Below are 20,253 nucleotides of genomic sequence, written 5' to 3'. Positions count from 1 at the left end.
GGCACTTCTTCCTGGGTATTGCTGTTCCGACTTCTCCCACAAATCACCAGCAAAGTTCCTCAGCCAAAACGTGAGCCGCCCCTGGGCCGACAGCCGGCGTTGCGGGCAGCCCCGGCTGGCAGCAAAAGCCTACGGCACCTGGTATTCCCAGGCGGTCTCGCATCCAAGTACTAACCAGGCCTGAGCCTGCTTAGCTTCCGAGATCAGACGAGATCGGGCGTTTTCAGGCTAGTATGGCCGTAGGCGCTGGCTGCTCTCATTTCTGGCCTTTTCACGCTCACAACTCAGATGCCGACAATTGGCTTTGTGCTGTGGTCAGAGGAGGAGGGAGGGAGGGAAACACTGACGCAGTGTTTGGGGCAAAGCTCCCTGAATCAGCAGAGATACTGCGCTTGTCACTTCTTGGTGGATATTGCTGGCCTGAGCACTGAGACACCAGAGATAGTCTGCTTGGCACTTCTTCCTGGGTATTGCTGTTCCGACTTCTCCCACAAATCACCAGCAAAGTTCCTCAGCCAAAACGTGAGCCGCCTCTGGGCCGACAGCCGGTGTTGCGGGCAGCCCCGGCTGGCAGCAAAAGCCTACGGCACCTGGTATTCCCAGGCGGTCTCCCATCCAAGTACTAACCAGGCCTGAGCCTGCTTAGCTTCCGAGATCAGACGAGATCGGGCGTTTTCAGGCTAGTATGGCCGTAGGCGCTGGCTGCTCTCATTTCTGGCCTTTTCACGCTCACAACTCAGATGCCGACAATTGGCTTTGTGCTGTGGTCAGAGGAGGAGGGAGGGAGGGAAACACTGACGCAGTGTTTGGGGCAAAGCTCCCTGAATCAGCAGAGATACTGCGCTTGTCACTTCTTGGTGGATATTGCTGGCCTGAGCACTGAGACACCAGAGATAGTCTGCTTGGCACTTCTTCCTGGGTATTGCTGTTCCGACTTCTCCCACAAATCACCAGCAAAGTTCCTCAGCCAAAACGTGAGCCGCCCCTGGGCCGACAGCCGGCGTTGCGGGCAGCCCCGGCTGGCAGCAAAAGCCTACGGCAGCTGGTATTCCCAGGCGGTCTCCCATCCAAGTACTAACCAGGCCTGAGCCTGCTTAGCTTCCGAGATCAGACGAGATCGGGCGTTTTCAGGCTAGTATGGCCGTAGGCGCTGGCTGCTCTCATTTCTGGCCTTTTCACGCTCACAACTCAGATGCCGACAATTGGCTTTGTGCTGTGGTCAGAGGAGGAGGGAGGGAGGGAAACACTGACGCAGTGTTTGGGGCAAAGCTCCCTGAATCAGCAGAGATACTGCGCTTGTCACTTCTTGGTGGATATTGCTGGCCTGAGCACTGAGACACCAGAGATAGTCTGCTTGGCACTTCTTCCTGGGTATTGCTGTTCCGACTTCTCCCACAAATCACCAGCAAAGTTCCTCAGCCAAAACGTGAGCCGCCTCTGGGCCGACAGCCGGCGTTGCGGGCAGCCCCGGCTGGCAGCAAAAGCCTACGGCACCTGGTATTCCCAGGCGGACTCCCATCCAAGTACTAACCAGGCCTGAGCCTGCTTAGCTTCCGAGATCAGACGAGATCGGGCGTTTTCAGGCTAGTATGGCCGTAGGCACTGGCTGCTCTCATTTCTGGCCTTTTCACGCTCACAACTCAGATGCCGACAATTGGCTTTGTGCTGTGGTCAGAGGAGGAGGGAGGGAGGGAAACACTGACGCAGTGTTTGGGGCAAAGCTCCCTGAATCAGCAGAGATACTGCGCTTGTCACTTCTTGGTGGATATTGCTGGCCTGAGCACTGAGACACCAGAGATAGTCTGCTTGGCACTTCTTCCTGGGTATTGCTGTTCCGACTTCTCCCACAAATCACCAGCAAAGTTCCTCAGCCAAAACGTGAGCCGCCTCTGGGCCGACAGCCGGCGTTGCGGGCAGCCCCGGCTGGCAGCAAAAGCCTACGGCACCTGGTATTCCCAGGCGGACTCCCATCCAAGTACTAACCAGGCCTGAGCCTGCTTAGCTTCCGAGATCAGACGAGATCGGGCGTTTTCAGGCTAGTATGGCCGTAGGCACTGGCGGCTCTCATTTCTGGCCTTTTCACGCTCACAACTCAGATGCCGACAATTGGCTTTGTGCTGTGGTCAGAGGAGGAGGGAGGGAGGGAAACACTGACGCAGTGTTTGGGGCAAAGCTCCCTGAATCAGCAGAGATACTGCGCTTGTCACTTCTTGGTGGATATTGCTGGCCTGAGCACTGAGACACCAGAGATAGTCTGCTTGGCACTTCTTCCTGGGTATTGCTGTTCCGACTTCTCCCACAAATCACCAGCAAAGTTCCTCAGCCAAAACGTGAGCCGCCCCTGGGCCGACAGCCGGCGTTGCGGGCAGCCCCGGCTGGCAGCAAAAGCCTACGGCACCTGGTATTCCCAGGCGGTCTCCCATCCAAGTACTAACCAGGCCTGAGCCTGCTTAGCTTCCGAGATCAGACGAGATCGGGCGTTTTCAGGCTAGTATGGCCGTAGGCGCTGGCTGCTCTCATTTCTGGCCTTTTCACGCTCACAACTCAGATGCCGACAATTGGCTTTGTGCTGTGGTCAGAGGAGGAGGGAGGGAGGGAAACACTGACGCAGTGTTTGGGGCAAAGCTCCCTGAATCAGCAGAGATACTGCGCTTGTCACTTCTTGGTGGATATTGCTGGCCTGAGCACTGAGACACCAGAGATAGTCTGCTTGGCACTTCTTCCTGGGTATTGCTGTTCCGACTTCTCCCACAAATCACCAGCAAAGTTCCTCAGCCAAAACGTGAGCCGCCTCTGGGCCGACAGCCGGCGTTGCGGGCAGCCCCGGCTGGCAGCAAAAGCCTACGGCACCTGGTATTCCCAGGCGGACTCCCATCCAAGTACTAACCAGGCCTGAGCCTGCTTAGCTTCCGAGATCAGACGAGATCGGGCGTTTTCAGGCTAGTATGGCCGTAGGCGCTGGCTGCTCTCATTTCTGGCCTTTTCACGCTCACAACTCAGATGCCGACAATTGGCTTTGTGCTGTGGTCAGAGGAGGAGGGAGGGAGGGAAACACTGACGCAGTGTTTGGGGCAAAGCTCCCTGAATCAGCAGAGATACTGCGCTTGTCACTTCTTGGTGGATATTGCTGGCCTGAGCACTGAGACACCAGAGATAGTCTGCTTGGCACTTCTTCCTGGGTATTGCTGTTCCGACTTCTCCCACAAATCACCAGCAAAGTTCCTCAGCCAAAACGTGAGCCGCCTCTGGGCCGACAGCCGGCGTTGCGGGCAGCCCCGGCTGGCAGCAAAAGCCTACGGCACCTGGTATTCCCAGGCGGTCTCCCATCCAAGTACTAACCAGGCCTGAGCCTGCTTAGCTTCCGAGATCAGACCAGATCGGGCGTTTTCAGGCTAGTATGGCCGTAGGCGCTGGCTGCTCTCATTTCTGGCCTTTTCACGCTCACAACTCAGATGCCGACAATTGGCTTTGTGCTGTGGTCAGAGGAGGAGGGAGGGAGGGAAACACTGACGCAGTGTTTGGGGCAAAGCTCCCTGAATCAGCAGAGATACTGCGCTTGTCACTTCTTGGTGGATATTGCTGGCCTGAGCACTGAGACACCAGAGATAGTCTGCTTGGCACTTCTTCCTGGGTATTGCTGTTCCGACTTCTCCCACAAATCACCAGCAAAGTTCCTCAGCCAAAACGTGAGCCGCCTCTGGGCCGACAGCCGGTGTTGCGGGCAGCCCCGGCTGGCAGCAAAAGCCGACGGCACCTGGTATTCCCAGGCGGTCTCCCATCCAAGTACTAACCAGGCCTGAGCCTGCTTAGCTTCCGAGATCAGACGAGATCGGGCGTTTTCAGGCTAGTATGGCCGTAGGCGCTGGCTGCTCTCATTTCTGGCCTTTTCACGCTCACAACTCAGATGCCGACAATTGGCTTTGTGCTGTGGTCAGAGGAGGAGGGAGGGAGGGAAACACTGACGCAGTGTTTGGGGCAAAGCTCCCTGAATCAGCAGAGATACTGCGCTTGTCACTTCTTGGTGGATATTGCTGGCCTGAGCACTGAGACACCAGAGATAGTCTGCTTGGCACTTCTTCCTGGGTATTGCTGTTCCGACTTCTCCCACAAATCACCAGCAAAGTTCCTCAGCCAAAACGTGAGCCGCCCCTGGGCCGACAGCCGGCGTTGCGGGCAGCCCCGGCTGGCAGCAAAAGCCTACGGCACCTGGTATTCCCAGGCGGTGTCCCATCCAAGTACTAACCAGGCCTGAGCCTGCTTAGCTTCCGAGATCAGACGAGATCGGGCGTTTTCAGGCTAGTATGGCCGTAGGCGCTGGCTGCACTCATTTCTGGCCTTTTCACGCTCACAACTCAGATGCCGACAATTGGCTTTGTGCTGTGGTCAGAGGAGGAGGGAGGGAGGGAAACACTGACGCAGTGTTTGGGGCAAAGCTCCCTGAATCAGCAGAGATACTGCGCTTGTCACTTCTTGGTGGATATTGCTGGCCTGAGCACTGAGACACCAGAGATAGTCTGCTTGGCACTTCTTCCTGGGTATTGCTGTTCCGACTTCTCCCACAAATCACCAGCAAAGTTCCTCAGCCAAAACGTGAGCCGCCTCTGGGCCGACAGCCGGCGTTGCGGGCAGCCCCGGCTGGCAGCAAAAGCCTACGGCACCTGGTATTCCCAGGCGGTCTCCCATCCAAGTACTAACCAGGCCTGAGCCTGCTTAGCTTCCGAGATCAGACGAGATCGGGCGTTTTCAGGCTAGTATGGCCGTAGGCGCTGGCTGCTCTCATTTCTGGCCTTTTCACGCTCACAACTCAGATGCCGACAATTGGCTTTGTGCTGTGGTCAGAGGAGGAGGGAGGGAGGGAAACACTGACGCAGTGTTTGGGGCAAAGCTCCCTGAATCAGCAGAGATACTGCGCTTGTCACTTCTTGGTGGATATTGCTGGCCTGAGCACTGAGACACCAGAGATAGTCTGCTTGGCACTTCTTCCTGGGTATTGCTGTTCCGACTTCTCCCACAAATCACCAGCAAAGTTCCTCAGCCAAAACGTGAGCCGCCTCTGGGCCGACAGCCGGCGTTGCGGGCAGCCCCGGCTGGCAGCAAAAGCCTACGGCACCTGGTATTCCCAGGCGGACTCCCATCCAAGTACTAACCAGGCCTGAGCCTGCTTAGCTTCCGAGATCAGACGAGATCGGGCGTTTTCAGGCTAGTATGGCCGTAGGCACTGGCTGCTCTCATTTCTGGCATTTTCACGCTCACAACTCAGATGCCGACAATTGGCTTTGTGCTGTGGTCAGAGGAGGAGGGAGGGAGGGAAACACTGACGCAGTGTTTGGGGCAAAGCTCCCTGAATCAGCAGAGATACTGCGCTTGTCACTTCTTGGTGGATATTGCTGGCCTGAGCACTGAGACACCAGAGATAGTCTGCTTGGCACTTCTTCCTGGGTATTGCTGTTCCGACTTCTCCCACAAATCACCAGCAAAGTTCCTCAGCCAAAACGTGAGCCGCCCCTGGGCCGACAGCCGGCGTTGCGGGCAGCCCCGGCTGGCAGCAAAAGCCTACGGCACCTGGTATTCCCAGGCGGTCTCGCATCCAAGTACTAACCAGGCCTGAGCCTGCTTAGCTTCCGAGATCAGACGAGATCGGGCGTTTTCAGGCTAGTATGGCCGTAGGCGCTGGCTGCTCTCATTTCTGGCCTTTTCACGCTCACAACTCAGATGCCGACAATTGGCTTTGTGCTGTGGTCAGAGGAGGAGGGAGGGAGGGAAACACTGACGCAGTGTTTGGGGCAAAGCTCCCTGAATCAGCAGAGATACTGCGCTTGTCACTTCTTGGTGGATATTGCTGGCCTGAGCACTGAGACACCAGAGATAGTCTGCTTGGCACTTCTTCCTGGGTATTGCTGTTCCGACTTCTCCCACAAATCACCAGCAAAGTTCCTCAGCCAAAACGTGAGCCGCCTCTGGGCCGACAGCCGGTGTTGCGGGCAGCCCCGGCTGGCAGCAAAAGCCGACGGCACCTGGTATTCCCAGGCGGTCTCCCATCCAAGTACTAACCAGGCCTGAGCCTGCTTAGCTTCCGAGATCAGACGAGATCGGGCGTTTTCAGGCTAGTATGGCCGTAGGCGCTGGCTGCTCTCATTTCTGGCCTTTTCACGCTCACAACTCAGATGCCGACAATTGGCTTTGTGCTGTGGTCAGAGGAGGAGGGAGGGAGGGAAACACTGACGCAGTGTTTGGGGCAAAGCTCCCTGAATCAGCAGAGATACTGCGCTTGTCACTTCTTGGTGGATATTGCTGGCCTGAGCACTGAGACACCAGAGATAGTCTGCTTGGCACTTCTTCCTGGGTATTGCTGTTCCGACTTCTCCCACAAATCACCAGCAAAGTTCCTCAGCCAAAACGTGAGCCGCCCCTGGGCCGACAGCCGGCGTTGCGGGCAGCCCCGGCTGGCAGCAAAAGCCTACGGCAGCTGGTATTCCCAGGCGGTCTCCCATCCAAGTACTAACCAGGCCTGAGCCTGCTTAGCTTCCGAGATCAGACGAGATCGGGCGTTTTCAGGCTAGTATGGCCGTAGGCGCTGGCTGCTCTCATTTCTGGCCTTTTCACGCTCACAACTCAGATGCCGACAATTGGCTTTGTGCTGTGGTCAGAGGAGGAGGGAGGGAGGGAAACACTGACGCAGTGTTTGGGGCAAAGCTCCCTGAATCAGCAGAGATACTGCGCTTGTCACTTCTTGGTGGATATTGCTGGCCTGAGCACTGAGACACCAGAGATAGTCTGCTTGGCACTTCTTCCTGGGTATTGCTGTTCCGACTTCTCCCACAAATCACCAGCAAAGTTCCTCAGCCAAAACGTGAGCCGCCTCTGGGCCGACAGCCGGCGTTGCGGGCAGCCCCGGCTGGCAGCAAAAGCCTACGGCACCTGGTATTCCCAGGCGGTCTCCCATCCAAGTACTAACCAGGCCTGAGCCTGCTTAGCTTCCGAGATCAGACGTTTTCAGGCTAGTATGGCCGTAGGCGCTGGCTGCTCTCATTTCTGGCCTTTTCACGCTCACAACTCAGATGCCGACAATTGGCTTTGTGCTGTGGTCAGAGGAGGAGGGAGGGAGGGAAACACTGACGCAGTGTTTGGGGCAAAGCTCCCTGAATCAGCAGAGATACTGCGCTTGTCACTTCTTGGTGGATATTGCTGGCCTGAGCACTGAGACACCAGAGATAGTCTGCTTGGCACTTCTTCCTGGGTATTGCTGTTCCGACTTCTCCCACAAATCACCAGCAAAGTTCCTCAGCCAAAACGTGAGCCGCCTCTGGGCCGACAGCCGGCGTTGCGGGCAGCCCCGGCTGGCAGCAAAAGCCTACGGCACCTGGTATTCCCAGGCGGACTCCCATCCAAGTACTAACCAGGCCTGAGCCTGCTTAGCTTCCGAGATCAGACGAGATCGGGCGTTTTCAGGCTAGTATGGCCGTAGGCACTGGTTGCTCTCATTTCTGGCATTTTCACGCTCACAACTCAGATGCCGACAATTGGCTTTGTGCTGTGGTCAGAGGAGGAGGGAGGGAGGGAAACACTGACGCAGTGTTTGGGGCAAAGCTCCCTGAATCAGCAGAGATACTGCGCTTGTCACTTCTTGGTGGATATTGCTGGCCTGAGCACTGAGACACCAGAGATAGTCTGCTTGGCACTTCTTCCTGGGTATTGCTGTTCCGACTTCTCCCACAAATCACCAGCAAAGTTCCTCAGCCAAAACGTGAGCCGCCCCTGGGCCGACAGCCGGCGTTGCGGGCAGCCCCGGCTGGCAGCAAAAGCCTACGGCACCTGGTATTCCCAGGCGGTCTCGCATCCAAGTACTAACCAGGCCTGAGCCTGCTTAGCTTCCGAGATCAGACGAGATCGGGCGTTTTCAGGCTAGTATGGCCGTAGGCGCTGGCTGCTCTCATTTCTGGCCTTTTCACGCTCACAACTCAGATGCCGACAATTGGCTTTGTGCTGTGGTCAGAGGAGGAGGGAGGGAGGGAAACACTGACGCAGTGTTTGGGGCAAAGCTCCCTGAATCAGCAGAGATACTGCGCTTGTCACTTCTTGGTGGATATTGCTGGCCTGAGCACTGAGACACCAGAGATAGTCTGCTTGGCACTTCTTCCTGGGTATTGCTGTTCCGACTTCTCCCACAAATCACCAGCAAAGTTCCTCAGCCAAAACGTGAGCCGCCTCTGGGCCGACAGCCGGTGTTGCGGGCAGCCCCGGCTGGCAGCAAAAGCCGACGGCACCTGGTATTCCCAGGCGGTCTCCCATCCAAGTACTAACCAGGCCTGAGCCTGCTTAGCTTCCGAGATCAGACGAGATCGGGCGTTTTCAGGCTAGTATGGCCGTAGGCGCTGGCTGCTCTCATTTCTGGCCTTTTCACGCTCACAACTCAGATGCCGACAATTGGCTTTGTGCTGTGGTCAGAGGAGGAGGGAGGGAGGGAAACACTGACGCAGTGTTTGGGGCAAAGCTCCCTGAATCAGCAGAGATACTGCGCTTGTCACTTCTTGGTGGATATTGCTGGCCTGAGCACTGAGACACCAGAGATAGTCTGCTTGGCACTTCTTCCTGGGTATTGCTGTTCCGACTTCTCCCACAAATCACCAGCAAAGTTCCTCAGCCAAAACGTGAGCCGCCCCTGGGCCGACAGCCGGCGTTGCGGGCAGCCCCGGCTGGCAGCAAAAGCCTACGGCAGCTGGTATTCCCAGGCGGTCTCCCATCCAAGTACTAACCAGGCCTGAGCCTGCTTAGCTTCCGAGATCAGACGAGATCGGGCGTTTTCAGGCTAGTATGGCCGTAGGCGCTGGCTGCTCTCATTTCTGGCCTTTTCACGCTCACAACTCAGATGCCGACAATTGGCTTTGTGCTGTGGTCAGAGGAGGAGGGAGGGAGGGAAACACTGACGCAGTGTTTGGGGCAAAGCTCCCTGAATCAGCAGAGATACTGCGCTTGTCACTTCTTGGTGGATATTGCTGGCCTGAGCACTGAGACACCAGAGATAGTCTGCTTGGCACTTCTTCCTGGGTATTGCTGTTCCGACTTCTCCCACAAATCACCAGCAAAGTTCCTCAGCCAAAACGTGAGCCGCCTCTGGGCCGACAGCCGGCGTTGCGGGCAGCCCCGGCTGGCAGCAAAAGCCTACGGCACCTGGTATTCCCAGGCGGACTCCCATCCAAGTACTAACCAGGCCTGAGCCTGCTTAGCTTCCGAGATCAGACGAGATCGGGCGTTTTCAGGCTAGTATGGCCGTAGGCACTGGCGGCTCTCATTTCTGGCCTTTTCACGCTCACAACTCAGATGCCGACAATTGGCTTTGTGCTGTGGTCAGAGGAGGAGGGAGGGAGGGAAACACTGACGCAGTGTTTGGGGCAAAGCTCCCTGAATCAGCAGAGATACTGCGCTTGTCACTTCTTGGTGGATATTGCTGGCCTGAGCACTGAGACACCAGAGATAGTCTGCTTGGCACTTCTTCCTGGGTATTGCTGTTCCGACTTCTCCCACAAATCACCAGCAAAGTTCCTCAGCCAAAACGTGAGCCGCCTCTGGGCCGACAGCCGGTGTTGCGGGCAGCCCCGGCTGGCAGCAAAAGCCGACGGCACCTGGTATTCCCAGGCGGTCTCCCATCCAAGTACTAACCAGGCCGGAGCCTGCTTAGCTTCTGAGATCAGACGAGATCGGGCGTTTTCAGGCTAGTATGGCCGTAGGCGCTGGCTGCTCTCATTTCTGGCCTTTTCACGCTCACAACTCAGATGCCGACAATTGGCTTTGTGCTGTGGTCAGAGGAGGAGGGAGGGAGGGAAACACTGACGCAGTGTTTGGGGCAAAGCTCCCTGAATCAGCAGAGATACTGCGCTTGTCACTTCTTGGTGGATATTGCTGGCCTGAGCACTGAGACACCAGAGATAGTCTGCTTGGCACTTCTTCCTGGGTATTGCTGTTCCGACTTCTCCCACAAATCACCAGCAAAGTTCCTCAGCCAAAACGTGAGCCGCCTCTGGGCCGACAGCCGGCGTTGCGGGCAGCCCCGGCTGGCAGCAAAAGCCTACGGCACCTGGTATTCCCAGGCGGACTCCCATCCAAGTACTAACCAGGCCTGAGCCTGCTTAGCTTCCGAGATCAGACGAGATCGGGCGTTTTCAGGCTAGTATGGCCGTAGGCACTGGCTGCTCTCATTTCTGGCCTTTTCACGCTCACAACTCAGATGCCGACAATTGGCTTTGTGCTGTGGTCAGAGGAGGAGGGAGGGAGGGAAACACTGACGCAGTGTTTGGGGCAAAGCTCCCTGAATCAGCAGAGATACTGCGCTTGTCACTTCTTGGTGGATATTGCTGGCCTGAGCACTGAGACACCAGAGATAGTCTGCTTGGCACTTCTTCCTGGGTATTGCTGTTCCGACTTCTCCCACAAATCACCAGCAAAGTTCCTCAGCCAAAACGTGAGCCGCCCCTGGGCCGACAGCCGGCGTTGCGGGCAGCCCCGGCTGGCAGCAAAAGCCTACGGCACCTGGTATTCCCAGGCGGTCTCGCATCCAAGTACTAACCAGGCCTGAGCCTGCTTAGCTTCCGAGATCAGACGAGATCGGGCGTTTTCAGGCTAGTATGGCCGTAGGCGCTGGCTGCTCTCATTTCTGGCCTTTTCACGCTCACAACTCAGATGCCGACAATTGGCTTTGTGCTGTGGTCAGAGGAGGAGGGAGGGAGGGAAACACTGACGCAGTGTTTGGGGCAAAGCTCCCTGAATCAGCAGAGATACTGCGCTTGTCACTTCTTGGTGGATATTGCTGGCCTGAGCACTGAGACACCAGAGATAGTCTGCTTGGCACTTCTTCCTGGGTATTGCTGTTCCGACTTCTCCCACAAATCACCAGCAAAGTTCCTCAGCCAAAACGTGAGCCGCCTCTGGGCCGACAGCCGGCGTTGCGGGCAGCCCCGGCTGGCAGCAAAAGCCTACGGCACCTGGTATTCCCAGGCGGTCTCCCATCCAAGTACTAACCAGGCCTGAGCCTGCTTAGCTTCCGAGATCAGACGAGATCGGGCGTTTTCAGGCTAGTATGGCCGTAGGCGCTGGCTGCTCTCATTTCTGGCCTTTTCACGCTCACAACTCAGATGCCGACAATTGGCTTTGTGCTGTGGTCAGAGGAGGAGGGAGGGAGGGAAACACTGACGCAGTGTTTGGGGCAAAGCTCCCTGAATCAGCAGAGATACTGCGCTTGTCACTTCTTGGTGGATATTGCTGGCCTGAGCACTGAGACACCAGAGATAGTCTGCTTGGCACTTCTTCCTGGGTATTGCTGTTCCGACTTCTCCCACAAATCACCAGCAAAGTTCCTCAGCCAAAACGTGAGCCGCCCCTGGGCCGACAGCCGGCGTTGCGGGCAGCCCCGGCTGGCAGCAAAAGCCTACGGCACCTGGTATTCCCAGGCGGTCTCCCATCCAAGTACTAACCAGGCCTGAGCCTGCTTAGCTTCCGAGATCAGACGAGATCGGGCGTTTTCAGGCTAGTATGGCCGTAGGCGCTGGCTGCTCTCATTTCTGGCCTTTTCACGCTCACAACTCAGATGCCGACAATTGGCTTTGTGCTGTGGTCAGAGGAGGAGGGAGGGAGGGAAACACTGACGCAGTGTTTGGGGCAAAGCTCCCTGAATCAGCAGAGATACTGCGCTTGTCACTTCTTGGTGGATATTGCTGGCCTGAGCACTGAGACACCAGAGATAGTCTGCTTGGCACTTCTTCCTGGGTATTGCTGTTCCGACTTCTCCCACAAATCACCAGCAAAGTTCCTCAGCCAAAACGTGAGCCGCCCCTGGGCCGACAGCCGGCGTTGCGGGCAGCCCCGGCTGGCAGCAAAAGCCTACGGCACCTGGTATTCCCAGGCGGTCTCCCATCCAAGTACTAACCAGGCCTGAGCCTGCTTAGCTTCCGAGATCAGACGAGATCGGGCGTTTTCAGGCTAGTATGGCCGTAGGCGCTGGCTGCTCTCATTTCTGGCCTTTTCACGCTCACAACTCAGATGCCGACAATTGGCTTTGTGCTGTGGTCAGAGGAGGAGGGAGGGAGGGAAACACTGACGCAGTGTTTGGGGCAAAGCTCCCTGAATCAGCAGAGATACTGCGCTTGTCACTTCTTGGTGGATATTGCTGGCCTGAGCACTGAGACACCAGAGATAGTCTGCTTGGCACTTCTTCCTGGGTATTGCTGTTCCGACTTCTCCCACAAATCACCAGCAAAGTTCCTCAGCCAAAACGTGAGCCGCCTCTGGGCCGACAGCCGGCGTTGCGGGCAGCCCCGGCTGGCAGCAAAAGCCTACGGCACCTGGTATTCCCAGGCGGTCTCCCATCCAAGTACTAACCAGGCCTGAGCCTGCTTAGCTTCCGAGATCAGACGTTTTCAGGCTAGTATGGCCGTAGGCGCTGGCTGCTCTCATTTCTGGCCTTTTCACGCTCACAACTCAGATGCCGACAATTGGCTTTGTGCTGTGGTCAGAGGAGGAGGGAGGGAGGGAAACACTGACGCAGTGTTTGGGGCAAAGCTCCCTGAATCAGCAGAGATACTGCGCTTGTCACTTCTTGGTGGATATTGCTGGCCTGAGCACTGAGACACCAGAGATAGTCTGCTTGGCACTTCTTCCTGGGTATTGCTGTTCCGACTTCTCCCACAAATCACCAGCAAAGTTCCTCAGCCAAAACGTGAGCCGCCTCTGGGCCGACAGCCGGCGTTGCGGGCAGCCCCGGCTGGCAGCAAAAGCCTACGGCACCTGGTATTCCCAGGCGGTCTCCCATCCAAGTACTAACCAGGCCTGAGCCTGCTTAGCTTCCGAGATCAGACGTTTTCAGGCTAGTATGGCCGTAGGCGCTGGCTGCTCTCATTTCTGGCCTTTTCACGCTCACAACTCAGATGCCGACAATTGGCTTTGTGCTGTGGTCAGAGGAGGAGGGAGGGAGGGAAACACTGACGCAGTGTTTGGGGCAAAGCTCCCTGAATCAGCAGAGATACTGCGCTTGTCACTTCTTGGTGGATATTGCTGGCCTGAGCACTGAGACACCAGAGATAGTCTGCTTGGCACTTCTTCCTGGGTATTGCTGTTCCGACTTCTCCCACAAATCACCAGCAAAGTTCCTCAGCCAAAACGTGAGCCGCCTCTGGGCCGACAGCCGGCGTTGCGGGCAGCCCCGGCTGGCAGCAAAAGCCTACGGCACCTGGTATTCCCAGGCGGACTCCCATCCAAGTACTAACCAGGCCTGAGCCTGCTTAGCTTCCGAGATCAGACGAGATCGGGCGTTTTCAGGCTAGTATGGCCGTAGGCGCTGGCTGCTCTCATTTCTGGCCTTTTCACGCTCACAACTCAGATGCCGACAATTGGCTTTGTGCTGTGGTCAGAGGAGGAGGGAGGGAGGGAAACACTGACGCAGTGTTTGGGGCAAAGCTCCCTGAATCAGCAGAGATACTGCGCTTGTCACTTCTTGGTGGATATTGCTGGCCTGAGCACTGAGACACCAGAGATAGTCTGCTTGGCACTTCTTCCTGGGTATTGCTGTTCCGACTTCTCCCACAAATCACCAGCAAAGTTCCTCAGCCAAAACGTGAGCCGCCTCTGGGCCGACAGCCGGCGTTGCGGGCAGCCCCGGCTGGCAGCAAAAGCCTACGGCACCTGGTATTCCCAGGCGGTCTCCCATCCAAGTACTAACCAGGCCTGAGCCTGCTTAGCTTCCGAGATCAGACGAGATCGGGCGTTTTCAGGCTAGTATGGCCGTAGGCGCTGGCTGCTCTCATTTCTGGCCTTTTCACGCTCACAACTCAGATGCCGACAATTGGCTTTGTGCTGTGGTCAGAGGAGGAGGGAGGGAGGGAAACACTGACGCAGTGTTTGGGGCAAAGCTCCCTGAATCAGCAGAGATACTGCGCTTGTCACTTCTTGGTGGATATTGCTGGCCTGAGCACTGAGACACCAGAGATAGTCTGCTTGGCACTTCTTCCTGGGTATTGCTGTTCCGACTTCTCCCACAAATCACCAGCAAAGTTCCTCAGCCAAAACGTGAGCCGCCTCTGGGCCGACAGCCGGCGTTGCGGGCAGCCCCGGCTGGCAGCAAAAGCCTACGGCACCTGGTATTCCCAGGCGGACTCCCATCCAAGTACTAACCAGGCCTGAGCCTGCTTAGCTTCCGAGATCAGACGAGATCGGGCGTTTTCAGGCTAGTATGGCCGTAGGCGCTGGCTGCTCTCATTTCTGGCCTTTTCACGCTCACAACTCAGATGCCGACAATTGGCTTTGTGCTGTGGTCAGAGGAGGAGGGAGGGAGGGAAACACTGACGCAGTGTTTGGGGCAAAGCTCCCTGAATCAGCAGAGATACTGCGCTTGTCACTTCTTGGTGGATATTGCTGGCCTGAGCACTGAGACACCAGAGATAGTCTGCTTGGCACTTCTTCCTGGGTATTGCTGTTCCGACTTCTCCCACAAATCACCAGCAAAGTTCCTCAGCCAAAACGTGAGCCGCCTCTGGGCCGACAGCCGGCGTTGCGGGCAGCCCCGGCTGGCAGCAAAAGCCTACGGCACCTGGTATTCCCAGGCGGTCTCCCATCCAAGTACTAACCAGGCCTGAGCCTGCTTAGCTTCCGAGATCAGACCAGATCGGGCGTTTTCAGGCTAGTATGGCCGTAGGCGCTGGCTGCTCTCATTTCTGGCCTTTTCACGCTCACAACTCAGATGCCGACAATTGGCTTTGTGCTGTGGTCAGAGGAGGAGGGAGGGAGGGAAACACTGACGCAGTGTTTGGGGCAAAGCTCCCTGAATCAGCAGAGATACTGCGCTTGTCACTTCTTGGTGGATATTGCTGGCCTGAGCACTGAGACACCAGAGATAGTCTGCTTGGCACTTCTTCCTGGGTATTGCTGTTCCGACTTCTCCCACAAATCACCAGCAAAGTTCCTCAGCCAAAACGTGAGCCGCCTCTGGGCCGACAGCCGGTGTTGCGGGCAGCCCCGGCTGGCAGCAAAAGCCGACGGCACCTGGTATTCCCAGGCGGTCTCCCATCCAAGTACTAACCAGGCCTGAGCCTGCTTAGCTTCCGAGATCAGACGAGATCGGGCGTTTTCAGGCTAGTATGGCCGTAGGCGCTGGCTGCTCTCATTTCTGGCCTTTTCACGCTCACAACTCAGATGCCGACAATTGGCTTTGTGCTGTGGTCAGAGGAGGAGGGAGGGAGGGAAACACTGACGCAGTGTTTGGGGCAAAGCTCCCTGAATCAGCAGAGATACTGCGCTTGTCACTTCTTGGTGGATATTGCTGGCCTGAGCACTGAGACACCAGAGATAGTCTGCTTGGCACTTCTTCCTGGGTATTGCTGTTCCGACTTCTCCCACAAATCACCAGCAAAGTTCCTCAGCCAAAACGTGAGCCGCCCCTGGGCCGACAGCCGGCGTTGCGGGCAGCCCCGGCTGGCAGCAAAAGCCTACGGCACCTGGTATTCCCAGGCGGTGTCCCATCCAAGTACTAACCAGGCCTGAGCCTGCTTAGCTTCCGAGATCAGACGAGATCGGGCGTTTTCAGGCTAGTATGGCCGTAGGCGCTGGCTGCACTCATTTCTGGCCTTTTCACGCTCACAACTCAGATGCCGACAATTGGCTTTGTGCTGTGGTCAGAGGAGGAGGGAGGGAGGGAAACACTGACGCAGTGTTTGGGGCAAAGCTCCCTGAATCAGCAGAGATACTGCGCTTGTCACTTCTTGGTGGATATTGCTGGCCTGAGCACTGAGACACCAGAGATAGTCTGCTTGGCACTTCTTCCTGGGTATTGCTGTTCCGACTTCTCCCACAAATCACCAGCAAAGTTCCTCAGCCAAAACGTGAGCCGCCTCTGGGCCGACAGCCGGCGTTGCGGGCAGCCCCGGCTGGCAGCAAAAGCCTACGGCACCTGGTATTCCCAGGCGGACTCCCATCCAAGTACTAACCAGGCCTGAGCCTGCTTAGCTTCCGAGATCAGACGAGATCGGGCGTTTTCAGGCTAGTATGGCCGTAGGCACTGGCTGCTCTCATTTCTGGCATTTTCACGCTCACAACTCAGATGCCGACAATTGGCTTTGTGCTGTGGTCAGAGGAGGAGGGAGGGAGGGAAACACTGACGCAGTGTTTGGGGCAAAGCTCCCTGAATCAGCAGAGATACTGCGCTTGTCACTTCTTGGTGGATATTGCTGGCCTGAGCACTGAGACACCAGAGATAGTCTGCTTGGCACTTCTTCCTGGGTATTGCTGTTCCGACTTCTCCCACAAATCACCAGCAAAGTTCCTCAGCCAAAACGTGAGCCGCCCCTGGGCCGACAGCCGGCGTTGCGGGCAGCCCCGGCTGGCAGCAAAAGCCTACGGCACCTGGTATTCCCAGGCGGTCTCGCATCCAAGTACTAACCAGGCCTGAGCCTGCTTAGCTTCCGAGATCAGACGAGATCGGGCGTTTTCAGGCTAGTATGGCCGTAGGCGCTGGCTGCTCTCATTTCTGGCCTTTTCACGCTCACAACTCAGATGCCGACAATTGGCTTTGTGCTGTGGTCAGAGGAGGAGGGAGGGAGGGAAACACTGACGCAGTGTTTGGGGCAAAGCTCCCTGAATCAGCAGAGATACTGCGCTTGTCACTTCTTGGTGGATATTGCTGGCCTGAGCACTGAGACACCAGAGATAGTCTGCTTGGCACTTCTTCCTGGGTATTGCTGTTCCGACTTCTCCCACAAATCACCAGCAAAGTTCCTCAGCCAAAACGTGAGCCGCCTCTGGGCCGACAGCCGGTGTTGCGGGCAGCCCCGGCTGGCAGCAAAAGCCGACGGCACCTGGTATTCCCAGGCGGTCTCCCATCCAAGTACTAACCAGGCCTGAGCCTGCTTAGCTTCCGAGATCAGACGAGATCGGGCGTTTTCAGGCTAGTATGGCCGTAGGCGCTGGCTGCTCTCATTTCTGGCCTTTTCACGCTCACAACTCAGATGCCGACAATTGGCTTTGTGCTGTGGTCAGAGGAGGAGGGAGGGAGGGAAACACTGACGCAGTGTTTGGGGCAAAGCTCCCTGAATCAGCAGAGATACTGCGCTTGTCACTTCTTGGTGGATATTGCTGGCCTGAGCACTGAGACACCAGAGATAGTCTGCTTGGCACTTCTTCCTGGGTATTGCTGTTCCGACTTCTCCCACAAATCACCAGCAAAGTTCCTCAGCCAAAACGTGAGCCGCCCCTGGGCCGACAGCCGGCGTTGCGGGCAGCCCCGGCTGGCAGCAAAAGCCTACGGCAGCTGGTATTCCCAGGCGGTCTCCCATCCAAGTACTAACCAGGCCTGAGCCTGCTTAGCTTCCGAGATCAGACGAGATCGGGCGTTTTCAGGCTAGTATGGCCGTAGGCGCTGGCTGCTCTCATTTCTGGCCTTTTCACGCTCACAACTCAGATGCCGACAATTGGCTTTGTGCTGTGGTCAGAGGAGGAGGGAGGGAGGGAAACACTGACGCAGTGTTTGGGGCAAAGCTCCCTGAATCAGCAGAGATACTGCGCTTGTCACTTCTTGGTGGATATTGCTGGCCTGAGCACTGAGACACCAGAGATAGTCTGCTTGGCACTTCTTCCTGGGTATTGCTGTTCCGACTTCTCCCACAAATCACCAGCAAAGTTCCTCAGCCAAAACGTGAGCCGCCTCTGGGCCGACAGCCGGCGTTGCGGGCAGCCCCGGCTGGCAGCAAAAGCCTACGGCACCTGGTATTCCCAGGCGGACTCCCATCCAAGTACTAACCAGGCCTGAGCCTGCTTAGCTTCCGAGATCAGACGAGATCGGGCGTTTTCAGGCTAGTATGGCCGTAGGCACTGGCGGCTCTCATTTCTGGCCTTTTCACGCTCACAACTCAGATGCCGACAATTGGCTTTGTGCTGTGGTCAGAGGAGGAGGGAGGGAGGGAAACACTGACGCAGTGTTTGGGGCAAAGCTCCCTGAATCAGCAGAGATACTGCGCTTGTCACTTCTTGGTGGATATTGCTGGCCTGAGCACTGAGACACCAGAGATAGTCTGCTTGGCACTTCTTCCTGGGTATTGCTGTTCCGACTTCTCCCACAAATCACCAGCAAAGTTCCTCAGCCAAAACGTGAGCCGCCTCTGGGCCGACAGCCGGTGTTGCGGGCAGCCCCGGCTGGCAGCAAAAGCCGACGGCACCTGGTATTCCCAGGCGGTCTCCCATCCAAGTACTAACCAGGCCTGAGCCTGCTTAGCTTCCGAGATCAGACCAGATCGGGCGTTTTCAGGCTAGTATGGCCGTAGGCGCTGGCTGCTCTCATTTCTGGCCTTTTCACGCTCACAACTCAGATGCCGACAATTGGCTTTGTGCTGTGGTCAGAGGAGGAGGGAGGGAGGGAAACACTGACGCAGTGTTTGGGGCAAAGCTCCCTGAATCAGCAGAGATACTGCGCTTGTCACTTCTTGGTGGATATTGCTGGCCTGAGCACTGAGACACCAGAGATAGTCTGCTTGGCACTTCTTCCTGGGTATTGCTGTTCCGACTTCTCCCACAAATCACCAGCAAAGTTCCTCAGCCAAAACGTGAGCCGCCCCTAGGCCGACAGCCGGCGTTGCGGGCAGCCCCGGCTGGCAGCAAAAGCCTACGGCACCTGGTATTCCCAGGCGGTCTCCCATCCAAGTACTAACCAGGCCTGAGCCTGCTTAGCTTCCGAGATCAGACGAGATCGGGCGTTTTCAGGCTAGTATGGCCGTAGGCGCTGGCTGCTCTCATTTCTGGCCTTTTCACGCTCACAACTCAGATGCCGACAATTGGCTTTGTGCTGTGGTCAGAGGAGGAGGGAGGGAGGGAAACACTGACGCAGTGTTTGGGGCAAAGCTCCCTGAATCAGCAGAGATACTGCGCTTGTCACTTCTTGGTGGATATTGCTGGCCTGAGCACTGAGACACCAGAGATAGTCTGCTTGGCACTTCTTCCTGGGTATTGCTGTTCCGACTTCTCCCACAAATCACCAGCAAAGTTCCTCAGCCAAAACGTGAGCCGCCTCTGGGCCGACAGCCGGCGTTGCGGGCAGCCCCGGCTGGCAGCAAAAGCCTACGGCACCTGGTATTCCCAGGCGGTCTCCCATCCAAGTACTAACCAGGCCTGAGCCTGCTTAGCTTCCGAGATCAGACGTTTTCAGGCTAGTATGGCCGTAGGCGCTGGCTGCTCTCATTTCTGGCCTTTTCACGCTCACAACTCAGATGCCGACAATTGGCTTTGTGCTGTGGTCAGAGGAGGAGGGAGGGAGGGAAACACTGACGCAGTGTTTGGGGCAAAGCTCCCTGAATCAGCAGAGATACTGCGCTTGTCACTTCTTGGTGGATATTGCTGGCCTGAGCACTGAGACACCAGAGATAGTCTGCTTGGCACTTCTTCCTGGGTATTGCTGTTCCGACTTCTCCCACAAATCACCAGCAAAGTTCCTCAGCCAAAACGTGAGCCGCCTCTGGGCCGACAGCCGGCGTTGCGGGCAGCCCCGGCTGGCAGCAAAAGCCTACGGCACCTGGTATTCCCAGGCGGTCTCCCATCCAAGTACTAACCAGGCCTGAGCCTGCTTAGCTTCCGAGATCAGACGTTTTCAGGCTAGTATGGCCGTAGGCGCTGGCTGCTCTCATTTCTGGCCTTTTCACGCTCACAACTCAGATGCCGACAATTGGCTTTGTGCTGTGGTCAGAGGAGGAGGGAGGGAGGGAAACACTGACGCAGTGTTTGGGGCAAAGCTCCCTGAATCAGCAGAGATACTGCGCTTGTCACTTCTTGGTGGATATTGCTGGCCTGAGCACTGAGACACCAGAGATAGTCTGCTTGGCACTTCTTCCTGGGTATTGCTGTTCCGACTTCTCCCACAAATCACCAGCAAAGTTCCTCAGCCAAAACGTGAGCCGCCTCTGGGCCGACAGCCGGCGTTGCGGGCAGCCCCGGCTGGCAGCAAAAGCCTACGGCACCTGGTATTCCCAGGCGGACTCCCATCCAAGTACTAACCAGGCCTGAGCCTGCTTAGCTTCCGAGATCAGACGAGATCGGGCGTTTTCAGGCTAGTATGGCCGTAGGCGCTGGCTGCTCTCATTTCTGGCCTTTTCACGCTCACAACTCAGATGCCGACAATTGGCTTTGTGCTGTGGTCAGAGGAGGAGGGAGGGAGGGAAACACTGACGCAGTGTTTGGGGCAAAGCTCCCTGAATCAGCAGAGATACTGCGCTTGTCACTTCTTGGTGGATATTG

General features: G+C 56.6%; 40 non-coding genes and 5 pseudogenes across 40 annotated transcripts; all 45 read right to left on the bottom strand.

Moving 5' to 3' along the window:
- Window positions 1-126: 126 nt before the first annotated feature.
- LOC145346285 (5S ribosomal RNA) lies at window positions 127-245 on the bottom strand. Its single transcript, XR_013887639.1, has one exon. It is a non-coding gene; the product is annotated as a 5S ribosomal RNA (ribosomal RNA).
- A 333-nt stretch (window positions 246-578) lies between these two features.
- Window positions 579-697, bottom strand: LOC145345900 (5S ribosomal RNA). Its single transcript, XR_013887270.1, has one exon. It is a non-coding gene; the product is annotated as a 5S ribosomal RNA (ribosomal RNA).
- Window positions 698-1,030: 333 nt separating this feature from the next.
- On the bottom strand, window positions 1,031-1,149 carry LOC145346304 (5S ribosomal RNA). The gene has a single exon (XR_013887658.1). It is a non-coding gene; the product is annotated as a 5S ribosomal RNA (ribosomal RNA).
- Window positions 1,150-1,482: 333 nt separating this feature from the next.
- On the bottom strand, window positions 1,483-1,601 carry LOC145346061 (5S ribosomal RNA). Its single transcript, XR_013887424.1, has one exon. It is a non-coding gene; the product is annotated as a 5S ribosomal RNA (ribosomal RNA).
- Window positions 1,602-1,934: 333 nt separating this feature from the next.
- On the bottom strand, window positions 1,935-2,053 carry LOC145346060 (5S ribosomal RNA). The gene has a single exon (XR_013887423.1). It is a non-coding gene; the product is annotated as a 5S ribosomal RNA (ribosomal RNA).
- Window positions 2,054-2,386: 333 nt separating this feature from the next.
- Window positions 2,387-2,505, bottom strand: LOC145345899 (5S ribosomal RNA). Its single transcript, XR_013887269.1, has one exon. It is a non-coding gene; the product is annotated as a 5S ribosomal RNA (ribosomal RNA).
- A 333-nt stretch (window positions 2,506-2,838) lies between these two features.
- Window positions 2,839-2,957, bottom strand: LOC145346059 (5S ribosomal RNA). The gene has a single exon (XR_013887422.1). It is a non-coding gene; the product is annotated as a 5S ribosomal RNA (ribosomal RNA).
- A 333-nt stretch (window positions 2,958-3,290) lies between these two features.
- On the bottom strand, window positions 3,291-3,409 carry LOC145346202 (5S ribosomal RNA). The gene has a single exon (XR_013887559.1). It is a non-coding gene; the product is annotated as a 5S ribosomal RNA (ribosomal RNA).
- A 333-nt stretch (window positions 3,410-3,742) lies between these two features.
- On the bottom strand, window positions 3,743-3,861 carry LOC145346122 (5S ribosomal RNA). The gene has a single exon (XR_013887483.1). It is a non-coding gene; the product is annotated as a 5S ribosomal RNA (ribosomal RNA).
- Window positions 3,862-4,194: 333 nt separating this feature from the next.
- On the bottom strand, window positions 4,195-4,313 carry LOC145346083 (5S ribosomal RNA). Its single transcript, XR_013887445.1, has one exon. It is a non-coding gene; the product is annotated as a 5S ribosomal RNA (ribosomal RNA).
- A 333-nt stretch (window positions 4,314-4,646) lies between these two features.
- Window positions 4,647-4,765, bottom strand: LOC145345898 (5S ribosomal RNA). Its single transcript, XR_013887268.1, has one exon. It is a non-coding gene; the product is annotated as a 5S ribosomal RNA (ribosomal RNA).
- Window positions 4,766-5,098: 333 nt separating this feature from the next.
- Window positions 5,099-5,217, bottom strand: LOC145346058 (5S ribosomal RNA). Its single transcript, XR_013887421.1, has one exon. It is a non-coding gene; the product is annotated as a 5S ribosomal RNA (ribosomal RNA).
- A 333-nt stretch (window positions 5,218-5,550) lies between these two features.
- LOC145346284 (5S ribosomal RNA) lies at window positions 5,551-5,669 on the bottom strand. Its single transcript, XR_013887638.1, has one exon. It is a non-coding gene; the product is annotated as a 5S ribosomal RNA (ribosomal RNA).
- Window positions 5,670-6,002: 333 nt separating this feature from the next.
- LOC145346121 (5S ribosomal RNA) lies at window positions 6,003-6,121 on the bottom strand. The gene has a single exon (XR_013887482.1). It is a non-coding gene; the product is annotated as a 5S ribosomal RNA (ribosomal RNA).
- Window positions 6,122-6,454: 333 nt separating this feature from the next.
- LOC145346303 (5S ribosomal RNA) lies at window positions 6,455-6,573 on the bottom strand. Its single transcript, XR_013887657.1, has one exon. It is a non-coding gene; the product is annotated as a 5S ribosomal RNA (ribosomal RNA).
- A 333-nt stretch (window positions 6,574-6,906) lies between these two features.
- LOC145345726 (5S ribosomal RNA) lies at window positions 6,907-7,015 on the bottom strand (annotated as a pseudogene).
- Window positions 7,016-7,348: 333 nt separating this feature from the next.
- On the bottom strand, window positions 7,349-7,467 carry LOC145346057 (5S ribosomal RNA). Its single transcript, XR_013887420.1, has one exon. It is a non-coding gene; the product is annotated as a 5S ribosomal RNA (ribosomal RNA).
- A 333-nt stretch (window positions 7,468-7,800) lies between these two features.
- On the bottom strand, window positions 7,801-7,919 carry LOC145346283 (5S ribosomal RNA). The gene has a single exon (XR_013887637.1). It is a non-coding gene; the product is annotated as a 5S ribosomal RNA (ribosomal RNA).
- A 333-nt stretch (window positions 7,920-8,252) lies between these two features.
- On the bottom strand, window positions 8,253-8,371 carry LOC145346120 (5S ribosomal RNA). Its single transcript, XR_013887481.1, has one exon. It is a non-coding gene; the product is annotated as a 5S ribosomal RNA (ribosomal RNA).
- A 333-nt stretch (window positions 8,372-8,704) lies between these two features.
- On the bottom strand, window positions 8,705-8,823 carry LOC145346302 (5S ribosomal RNA). The gene has a single exon (XR_013887656.1). It is a non-coding gene; the product is annotated as a 5S ribosomal RNA (ribosomal RNA).
- Window positions 8,824-9,156: 333 nt separating this feature from the next.
- On the bottom strand, window positions 9,157-9,275 carry LOC145346056 (5S ribosomal RNA). Its single transcript, XR_013887419.1, has one exon. It is a non-coding gene; the product is annotated as a 5S ribosomal RNA (ribosomal RNA).
- Window positions 9,276-9,608: 333 nt separating this feature from the next.
- Window positions 9,609-9,727, bottom strand: LOC145345680 (5S ribosomal RNA). The gene has a single exon (XR_013887136.1). It is a non-coding gene; the product is annotated as a 5S ribosomal RNA (ribosomal RNA).
- Window positions 9,728-10,060: 333 nt separating this feature from the next.
- LOC145346054 (5S ribosomal RNA) lies at window positions 10,061-10,179 on the bottom strand. The gene has a single exon (XR_013887417.1). It is a non-coding gene; the product is annotated as a 5S ribosomal RNA (ribosomal RNA).
- A 333-nt stretch (window positions 10,180-10,512) lies between these two features.
- Window positions 10,513-10,631, bottom strand: LOC145346282 (5S ribosomal RNA). The gene has a single exon (XR_013887636.1). It is a non-coding gene; the product is annotated as a 5S ribosomal RNA (ribosomal RNA).
- Window positions 10,632-10,964: 333 nt separating this feature from the next.
- LOC145345897 (5S ribosomal RNA) lies at window positions 10,965-11,083 on the bottom strand. Its single transcript, XR_013887267.1, has one exon. It is a non-coding gene; the product is annotated as a 5S ribosomal RNA (ribosomal RNA).
- A 333-nt stretch (window positions 11,084-11,416) lies between these two features.
- LOC145345896 (5S ribosomal RNA) lies at window positions 11,417-11,535 on the bottom strand. The gene has a single exon (XR_013887266.1). It is a non-coding gene; the product is annotated as a 5S ribosomal RNA (ribosomal RNA).
- Window positions 11,536-11,868: 333 nt separating this feature from the next.
- LOC145345895 (5S ribosomal RNA) lies at window positions 11,869-11,987 on the bottom strand. Its single transcript, XR_013887265.1, has one exon. It is a non-coding gene; the product is annotated as a 5S ribosomal RNA (ribosomal RNA).
- Window positions 11,988-12,320: 333 nt separating this feature from the next.
- LOC145345725 (5S ribosomal RNA) lies at window positions 12,321-12,429 on the bottom strand (annotated as a pseudogene).
- A 333-nt stretch (window positions 12,430-12,762) lies between these two features.
- On the bottom strand, window positions 12,763-12,871 carry LOC145345723 (5S ribosomal RNA; annotated as a pseudogene).
- Window positions 12,872-13,204: 333 nt separating this feature from the next.
- Window positions 13,205-13,323, bottom strand: LOC145346053 (5S ribosomal RNA). The gene has a single exon (XR_013887416.1). It is a non-coding gene; the product is annotated as a 5S ribosomal RNA (ribosomal RNA).
- Window positions 13,324-13,656: 333 nt separating this feature from the next.
- On the bottom strand, window positions 13,657-13,775 carry LOC145345894 (5S ribosomal RNA). Its single transcript, XR_013887264.1, has one exon. It is a non-coding gene; the product is annotated as a 5S ribosomal RNA (ribosomal RNA).
- A 333-nt stretch (window positions 13,776-14,108) lies between these two features.
- On the bottom strand, window positions 14,109-14,227 carry LOC145346052 (5S ribosomal RNA). Its single transcript, XR_013887415.1, has one exon. It is a non-coding gene; the product is annotated as a 5S ribosomal RNA (ribosomal RNA).
- Window positions 14,228-14,560: 333 nt separating this feature from the next.
- On the bottom strand, window positions 14,561-14,679 carry LOC145346201 (5S ribosomal RNA). Its single transcript, XR_013887558.1, has one exon. It is a non-coding gene; the product is annotated as a 5S ribosomal RNA (ribosomal RNA).
- A 333-nt stretch (window positions 14,680-15,012) lies between these two features.
- Window positions 15,013-15,131, bottom strand: LOC145346118 (5S ribosomal RNA). The gene has a single exon (XR_013887480.1). It is a non-coding gene; the product is annotated as a 5S ribosomal RNA (ribosomal RNA).
- A 333-nt stretch (window positions 15,132-15,464) lies between these two features.
- Window positions 15,465-15,583, bottom strand: LOC145346081 (5S ribosomal RNA). Its single transcript, XR_013887444.1, has one exon. It is a non-coding gene; the product is annotated as a 5S ribosomal RNA (ribosomal RNA).
- Window positions 15,584-15,916: 333 nt separating this feature from the next.
- Window positions 15,917-16,035, bottom strand: LOC145346051 (5S ribosomal RNA). The gene has a single exon (XR_013887414.1). It is a non-coding gene; the product is annotated as a 5S ribosomal RNA (ribosomal RNA).
- A 333-nt stretch (window positions 16,036-16,368) lies between these two features.
- On the bottom strand, window positions 16,369-16,487 carry LOC145346280 (5S ribosomal RNA). Its single transcript, XR_013887634.1, has one exon. It is a non-coding gene; the product is annotated as a 5S ribosomal RNA (ribosomal RNA).
- Window positions 16,488-16,820: 333 nt separating this feature from the next.
- On the bottom strand, window positions 16,821-16,939 carry LOC145346117 (5S ribosomal RNA). The gene has a single exon (XR_013887479.1). It is a non-coding gene; the product is annotated as a 5S ribosomal RNA (ribosomal RNA).
- Window positions 16,940-17,272: 333 nt separating this feature from the next.
- On the bottom strand, window positions 17,273-17,391 carry LOC145346301 (5S ribosomal RNA). The gene has a single exon (XR_013887655.1). It is a non-coding gene; the product is annotated as a 5S ribosomal RNA (ribosomal RNA).
- Window positions 17,392-17,724: 333 nt separating this feature from the next.
- Window positions 17,725-17,843, bottom strand: LOC145346050 (5S ribosomal RNA). The gene has a single exon (XR_013887413.1). It is a non-coding gene; the product is annotated as a 5S ribosomal RNA (ribosomal RNA).
- A 333-nt stretch (window positions 17,844-18,176) lies between these two features.
- On the bottom strand, window positions 18,177-18,295 carry LOC145346330 (5S ribosomal RNA). Its single transcript, XR_013887682.1, has one exon. It is a non-coding gene; the product is annotated as a 5S ribosomal RNA (ribosomal RNA).
- Window positions 18,296-18,628: 333 nt separating this feature from the next.
- Window positions 18,629-18,747, bottom strand: LOC145345893 (5S ribosomal RNA). Its single transcript, XR_013887263.1, has one exon. It is a non-coding gene; the product is annotated as a 5S ribosomal RNA (ribosomal RNA).
- Window positions 18,748-19,080: 333 nt separating this feature from the next.
- LOC145345722 (5S ribosomal RNA) lies at window positions 19,081-19,189 on the bottom strand (annotated as a pseudogene).
- A 333-nt stretch (window positions 19,190-19,522) lies between these two features.
- LOC145345721 (5S ribosomal RNA) lies at window positions 19,523-19,631 on the bottom strand (annotated as a pseudogene).
- A 333-nt stretch (window positions 19,632-19,964) lies between these two features.
- On the bottom strand, window positions 19,965-20,083 carry LOC145346048 (5S ribosomal RNA). Its single transcript, XR_013887411.1, has one exon. It is a non-coding gene; the product is annotated as a 5S ribosomal RNA (ribosomal RNA).
- Window positions 20,084-20,253: the final 170 nt, after the last annotated feature.

This window comes from Carcharhinus amblyrhynchos, chromosome 7 (assembly GCF_965287045.1).
Source record: "Carcharhinus amblyrhynchos chromosome 7, sCarAmb.v2.hapA, whole genome shotgun sequence".
Lineage (NCBI taxonomy): Eukaryota > Metazoa > Chordata > Chondrichthyes > Carcharhiniformes > Carcharhinidae > Carcharhinus > Carcharhinus amblyrhynchos.
This window is presented reverse-complemented; position numbering and strand designations above follow the sequence as displayed.